This window comes from Apis dorsata, unplaced genomic scaffold (genome assembly GCF_000469605.1).
Source record: "Apis dorsata unplaced genomic scaffold, Apis dorsata 1.3 scaffold_1093, whole genome shotgun sequence".
Taxonomy (NCBI): Eukaryota; Metazoa; Arthropoda; class Insecta; order Hymenoptera; family Apidae; genus Apis; species Apis dorsata.
In genome coordinates this window covers 168332-176235 of record NW_006264191.1, presented here as the reverse complement: position 1 = coordinate 176235, position 7904 = coordinate 168332, and the positions used below count along the sequence as shown (strand labels likewise).

Sequence of the window (7904 nt, the reverse complement as noted above, 5' to 3'; positions counted from 1 at the left end):
ACAATTTTAAAATTAATCTTTTTTTAAATAATAAAATATTAATCAAAATTATTTTATATTTACTAATATTAAAGAAAATTAATTATTTTTTTATTTTAATATATTTAATAATACTATGGTTAGATTATCAATTATTTAATATTTCTAATATTTTTTAATTTGATAATGACTAAACTATTACCATTCAAAAAGATTTAATTTTTTTCAATATCTATTATATACATTAAATATATATATTACTATTTAAGATTAATATAAATTAATATAAACTTTTTTTATTTCTAGATGTATATCAAATCAAATTTCTTATTTGAAAATCGTATGCACGGCTTAACTTGAGAAAATTCAAGACCAACGGAAAATAAAAATTTCCCCATGAAAAATTTTTCTTCATGTTGGTCATAGTTTCCCTTCTATTTCTACTATTCGTTTTTCCCCAATTTTAGGGTATAAAAGGACTGTAAGAGCTCAGAAGGGTCAGTTGAACAACAAGTTTTGTACGATATAAGGTATTAAAGTTCCTTCAGTTACGCTTCAAATAATTGCATATAGTAAGTAACATTATATTATTTCATATTATTTTTTGATTCCCGCTTTTCTTTTTTATGTGAAAAGAATTAAATAATCTGATAACAGTTTACTTGTAGATATCGCGATCACTACACTGGACAATTTGTATATTAATTGTACGATTTATATATAGAATATATCTATATACAATAGAATATTTATATCTGCTATTCTTGAAGAACAAACGAACAATGAATTAGATGAATATATCAATTTTTTTAATAAGAATTTAATGAAAAAAAGGAATAATCGATTTTCAGCTTTAAATCAGGATTCAGATAAATAAATAATAAATCGAAAAAAATTAGATTTTTTATCAGAATCGAAATTTAACTTCATTTCAATATTCCTTTCAAAATTTCTCATTTGATGATACTCATAAATTTCGCAACATCAAATAATATTAATTGTATGATTTATAATATATATAATCGAATTTCTATATTCATTAGAAAAATGGAAAAACAATTTTTTTTCAGTAATTTTCAGTAAGAAATAATCGGTTTTTAGTTTTAATTTTTCGAATTGGAGTTCAAATAAATAAATAATAAAATTTTAAACAAAAATTTTCATTTTAAAAAATCTTGAATAATAGAAAATAAATCAATAAGAAACTTTTGACAACAAATATTAAATTTTTAGAATATCGAAAAATTTTCTTGTCAACAAAATATGACGAGTACAGTAGATGAATATAAAAATTCAATATATATATACCTTATTCATGATACATGAAGTTCATTTATAATATTCAGTCCAGCAAATCCATAACGGTATACCTTTGTCGCTCAAAGTTTAACGATCATTTTAATCATTAAAAGGTTTATTATTAACATTTTTAGTAACTCCCGGCATTAGATATACGTCGGTTTGTCTATTGCAATTAACAACATTGAATTTACCTGATTAACCATTTCTAACCTGAAGGAATCGTAACTACACAGCCGCACCCTTCCGGTTCATAATAGAAACTGGTGACAGAGATATACTGTCGATAGATTGCAACTCATATTGTAGTTAATTCTAGGCTTATATATTATATTTATATTTGTTCGATGAAACATTTAGAAATAAACTTGATTTTCAATTTTTATCTTCGATTTTCGATTTTTATACTTTCAATGATTAATTCTATGATCTTATTAACATGAGAAATGTATTAGATCTGCTGCTGCATCGATTCCCACGTTTATTAGCAAGAATCCACTATTTTCAATTTTCGCGAAGTGTGAAAAAAACTTATCGGATTGGAATTAGCATTGAAAATAAAACATCAAAACGTTACGGACTTATCAAGAAAATTAAAGAAATCTGAGATCTGAGAAGAATTTTTCATCTATTTTTAAAAGGAAATTTTTCAATTAAAAATTCGTGAAGACGAATCGGTAAGGAAATTTATCGATTGAATAAGTCATTTAATTTATGATTCACAAAAAATATATTAATAATATTAAATTATCTTATTTTAAGAAAATGGAAAAAGATTAAATTTTAAATTTTTTTTTGACAGATTACTAGAACAAATAATATGAAGAATTGCCGTCTTTGAAAGAAATATATGAAGCATTAAACATCGAATGACGTCCAAAGACAGCAGACTGTCTTCGAACAGTAACAAGCTTCTCAAAATTCAGAACAAAGGATATTCTATTACTATTTCCCATTAACATGGAAAAAGATACAATTACATCTAGTTCGAAAATGTGTTTCACGTCTGTAGCAATGATGACTTTACGCAATCCTTCACACATTTCAGAATACGTTTTGGAGATGTTAAACAATGAAGATGATACTATTTATGCTAAGAATAATATTGACAAATTTTACTGTTGGAATTGCAGTACTATTGGACATAACAGTAAAATTTGCAAAGAATCTCGTCACGAGAATGAACATCGATCTCAATCGAACTCGGAACAAATATCACTATCGTCATCAATGAAAAAGTTAAACTTCAAAGAATCTGAAGTGATTAAACGATGAGCAATAGCAAACAAGATCAAGTTCAACAAAAAATAATATGATTATTGGAAGCATTAATAGAATAGAAATTATATCTCTTTTAATATTATATTTAATTTTTAATATTATATTTAATATTTTATTATATTATATTTAATATTTTATTTAATTATTTTTAAGTGTAATGATAAATAATAGCGAGAATAATGTATATATAATAAATAATGAATATCGATATATCACTATTTAAGATTAATAAAGATTATTTTATTTTTCTAAATTTATATATATAATCTTGAATTCAATAATGAAATGAATAAATGAAATATTAATACTTAAGCTATATTATTATCAAAATTATTTTTTAAAAATCTTAATTTTTAGAAATATATCATAGATTATCATGTATATAAGATTAAATAATAAATAAATGGAATAACTACTTTAGATTTCATTTATTTTAGTCTCAATCAATAATGTTTTTCAGATTGGGATTATTTGAGTAATAATAAAAAATAGATTAACATTAAAATTTCATTATTTTTCTAATTTTTCGTAAGCAAAGATATTTTTCTCTTTTTATAAGAAATATAAGTTTGTAACGATTTTATTATTTTACTTTAAAAAAAATATGAAAAGAAATCTATAGGAATATCTATTGAAGTTTCTATTTCATTATATAATCAATCATTTAATAAAATATTTTAACTTTTAATAAAAAATTTTAACAAAAATAAAAATCCCTTTCAAAGGAATACGAAAATGAAATTTTAAAATAAATAAACGACTATTCCCATTAATTAAATTAAAATTAAATTAAAAATTCATTCAAATTTAGAAATTCTATAATTTATTAAAATTCCCTTAAATCAATTTTTTAATTTATTATGAAATTAATTTGCCGAAATTAAAAATTAAATCTTTTATTTTTTCATTCCTTAAATCGAGTTTGTTAGTTATAGAAAATTATAAAATTTTTCAATAATATTGGATAAATCAAATTTGATAATTAAAAATTGTACGAGTATAAATATTCGTGATGCAAAGCTATATATATTGATAACTTATTCTTTAAATACATTCAAATAACCAAATAGATCAATTTTCCTATTCAAATTGTTTTTTGAAGTAATTCTCCTTTCCACATATCAATAACATTTCTTCCATTCTCTTTAGTCATCAAGATAAGAATAATTCTTACAACTCTCTCAGAATGGAATCTTTCACGCTAAACTGATAAATATACGGTATGTTCTACATATATACTCTTTCACAGAACTTTCTATCTCTGTAGTTTCTCGTAGAATTATTTTTTTATAATGAAAATTTTGGTAATGTCTTGGAAAGATTTTAATAACTCTTTTTCAATTGACTTACTTTACATTTGAATAACAGTGTTTGTAGAGAAAGTGTAATACATTCAGAAAAATAGTATATAAATTAGTAATGCTTGATGATTTTTTATGGATTCATTATGAAAACAAGTATGCAATAATTTATTTTTTTTAGTCTGGCAATAATTTCTTCAAGATTTTTCTTTTGTTTTCTTCTAAGTTTTTTTTTTGCTCTATTCTTTCTCTTCTTCTTTCCTCTCTTTAATTAGTAATTTGAATTTAAAAAAAAATTTATTCAATTGTTTAATTTTTATTTTGTAAATTTTAAAAATAACTATTTTAGTTTTTCAATTTATAAATTTTTACAATTTTTTAAAAAAAATTGTACAATATCAACATATTACAATATCTTTTACAAATAATATATATTTTATATATTTTAGAAAAACAAGATTTTTATTATTTTATTTTTATTTTATATTATGAAATTTTTATTTTTCACTTTGTATTTTTGCAAATATATTTTGTACCTCATAATAAAAACAAAAAGGATTAATACTTGTAATTAACTCAGTTTCGAAAAATTTTTTTTTTTTTTCTTATTTTTCCATGCACACTTTAATGTTAAAACATTAAAGAACATTAAAAGAAAAATTTTCAACTTTTCCTTCTTCCTGCTTCCTATTTCTTTCTTCTATTGTTTAAACCAAAATTTTAACAATATAACATTCACAAAAATATTTGTAATTTTATTTTACAATCATAATATTATGAAAATTATATTTAAATATATATAAATAATTAAATTTTACATACTTTTTTTTTCACCAAATTTCCACATATCCAATGCACATTTGCCTTCGATTAACTCGCGATGTAAAACTAGTATCCGGCAGCCTGTTCTCAATGCCACTGATTGTGAAAACGTGTTGCGAACGCGCGTATACCTCGTGCAACGATAAGAAATCATCCCAAAACCATCGAATCGAAACCCGCATGTTTATACGTCATCCATCGATCGCGTTCTTCTATGTTGATAATATGGCGGCACGTGTCATCCCACCGTTATTTGAGGTCCATATCTTTCGAAAATCGTATAACGCGTAAACAATATTGACAAAATGATGCGTGTCTTGTTCGATTGTATGACCGACTGTTTTCTTATCTGGGAATTGGACTTGAGTAACACGTTTGTTACAATATGGAATGTTGATATGCTCATGAGGCACGTCATATTCCGTTGGAAGATCGATTCCAAAGGTAAAAACAAAGAGAAAAGTTGGTATACAAAAATATCGGTTGAGGCTTATTTATTAAGTATTTATGAGTAATTTAAGTTCGCATTAGATAAAGCGAGACAGAATGACATGACGTGTAATAGAGATAAAGATATCTTATTTTATCTATGTTTCTTTTCAGCTAATATAAATTTAAATGGCTTATAACTTAATAAATAATTCTCATTTTGATATTTTTGTACAATTTTTAAATTTCTTTTGGTTTCGAAAATTGATTTTTCAAAAGTCACCTTGTATATAGTGATTACATTAATATTCGGACACTATGACGCGCCAGAGATTATTTCTGCAATATACCATATGTATTAAATTGATTGTTTCTTAATATTATTATTAATTTTAATATTAAAATTTAATATAATAAATAAACATATTTAATATTAAAATTAATTTTAAATTAATAAATTTTATTTTATAATTTTATTTAATAATATTTTATTTATTTAATGCATATTGTTTTTTTCTGCACAATACAAATATTTTAAACAAATAAATGTATAAATTACAATTGACGAAATTCAATATTGCAAAAATATTCAGAATACAAATAGTTTACAGATAAAACCAGTTTATTCGTTCTTTATTTGTTGAAATAAATTATTATATTCAATTGATTCTTTTTCTTGTTGTCAATTCTTTTTTTGTCTTACTATCTTACTTTCTTATTATCTTATTATCAATTATTATATTTTTATGTTAAATTTCATTGTTTAATTTATCACTTATTCTGTATTAAATGAATAATATGTTTTTATTCATTATGATAAATATTTTACATAAATAAATGTAATAAATTAATAATCTTTTGTATATCATGATATCTTGATATTAAACGAATATTAATTATTTCCAAAGAAATGATAAAGATATTTTTTTATTTTATTGTAATACAAAATTATATCTTATGGAAAATATGTTTGTTTAGAAAATATATATGTAATAAATATACATATTTGTTTCAGAAGTTAATTAATTTGGCACATCAATGATATTGAAATTAATTATAAATTTTAAATTGAATTAAATACAGTGATTGTGAAAGTTATACTTTTATTTGGCGTTACAATAACGATATACAATAATATGATGTAATGTAACATAAAATATTTAAATAATTTTTTTTTCTTAATAAAGTTATTTATAGATCGAGAGAAATAGATTTTTAGTAAAATGAATAAATAGATATATTTAAATAAATATCAGAATTTCAAATATATGTATATTTTAATATGAATTCATATAAATATCATTTTGAAATTGATATTTCATTAAAATATAAGAAATATAAAAATAAAAAGAATAGTATATTAATAATATATTAAATAATAGTATTTTAAATAAATACTTTTTAATTTTAACATTATTACAACATAATATTTTAAAATTACGCTATTATTATATATTATTACAATTTATTAATATATATTATATTATATATAACATAAATATAAATATTTTATTTACATTGAATCCAAAAATAAATAGCAAATAATATTTATTCATGATTTAGATATTATAAAATCTATTTGTTTATAGAAATTTTTTAATTCGTTTTTTATTTTGATTTCGATTATTATGATTTATTTCAAGTAACTCCAGCTCTAGTTATTTATAATTATTATATCAATCATATTAATGTACCTGTTGAAATAGGTAATGATAAAACTTATGTAGCAATCATGTAAAAGTGTTAAAAAGTGAAATTATCGCAACAAAGAGATAAGTAAATTTGTCTTCAAAGCATAATTATTGTAAGAAAAACATTTTTTTTCAACTTAAATAATAATTTTCAAGTTAAATCTTTTTTTTAAGTACAATTTAAAATGTTATTATTAATTTTTTATTTTGAAAGACATTGATTAATTATTACCAGATTGTTTGGTAACAATGCAAAGATACAATGATAAATTAAATTAATGCTGTGATAAATATGCAAAATAATACTGAAAGATAAAATAATTCCTTTAAAAATAAAATTAAGTATATTTAGAAATATCAACTTAAATAATATTTTCGAAAATTAACAATTTTTTTTTGTCATATCAAATCGCATTAAATTTGTTAATTGTAATAAAACAGTTCAATTTTATTTTGTTAAATCACATATGTTTATTCATAACGTACAAAATTTCATCGATAAATCTATATTTATTATTTAAATATTTAATACATATAAATTAATTTTATTTTATTATTTTTTAATTTTTTTGATATAAACTTATATTTTTATATTTTAAACTTATATTTTTGTATTTATTATTCAACTTTTTATTCAAATATTGTCACTTTAAGATCTTAATTTTACAGATAAATCGAACAAGATTAGATGTAAGGTCAAATAATATAAAGGTCAAAGATTTAATATGTAATAAAATTATATATATATAAGTGACCTCAGAATGACTTTTAAAATAAATTTCAAATTATATGAACTTTCTTAACTATTTTTTTTTTTAAATAAAAGTAAAGTCAAAACAAATAAATTTCAACAAATTTTAAACAAATTTCATATGTAATGAAATAGCACTAATAATTTTGAATTGACTTTTAAGAAAATGTTTTTAAATCATAACCATATGTTTAATTATTTCGTTTTACTTTCAATATTAAAATATGTTTGATGTTATTTAAATATAATAATATTAATTACAATATTTAAATAAATTTTTTATTTAATTTATTTAATTCAATATTTAAATAAAATATAAAGTAAAATCATCAAAATCAATAACAAAATTGA

General features: G+C 20.6%; 1 protein-coding gene and 1 long non-coding RNA gene across 5 annotated transcripts in view; one reads left to right on the top strand and one right to left on the bottom strand.

Annotated features, from left to right (window-relative positions):
* Positions 1-883, top strand: part of LOC102671241 — a 4595-nt gene extending 3712 nt beyond the window's left edge. The window contains exon 2 of the long non-coding RNA XR_422895.2: positions 286-883. This is a non-coding gene — a long non-coding RNA (uncharacterized LOC102671241). The remainder of the gene's footprint in view (positions 1-285) is intronic.
* Positions 1-5063, bottom strand: part of LOC102670919 — a 34959-nt gene extending 29896 nt beyond the window's left edge. Inside the window, exons 1-2 of one of the 4 annotated variants that reach the window (XM_031514654.1) lie at positions 4683-5063; positions 3812-3814 (exon numbers count right to left, since the gene is read on the bottom strand). The gene's annotated coding sequence lies outside the window, so the exon portion shown is untranslated. Of the gene's footprint in view, positions 1-1287; positions 1858-3811; positions 3815-4682 lie in introns of those variants that run through there. The other 3 variants (XM_006624683.2, XM_031514653.1, XM_031514655.1) reach the window with 3 other exon arrangements.
* Positions 5064-7904: the final 2841 nt, after the last annotated feature.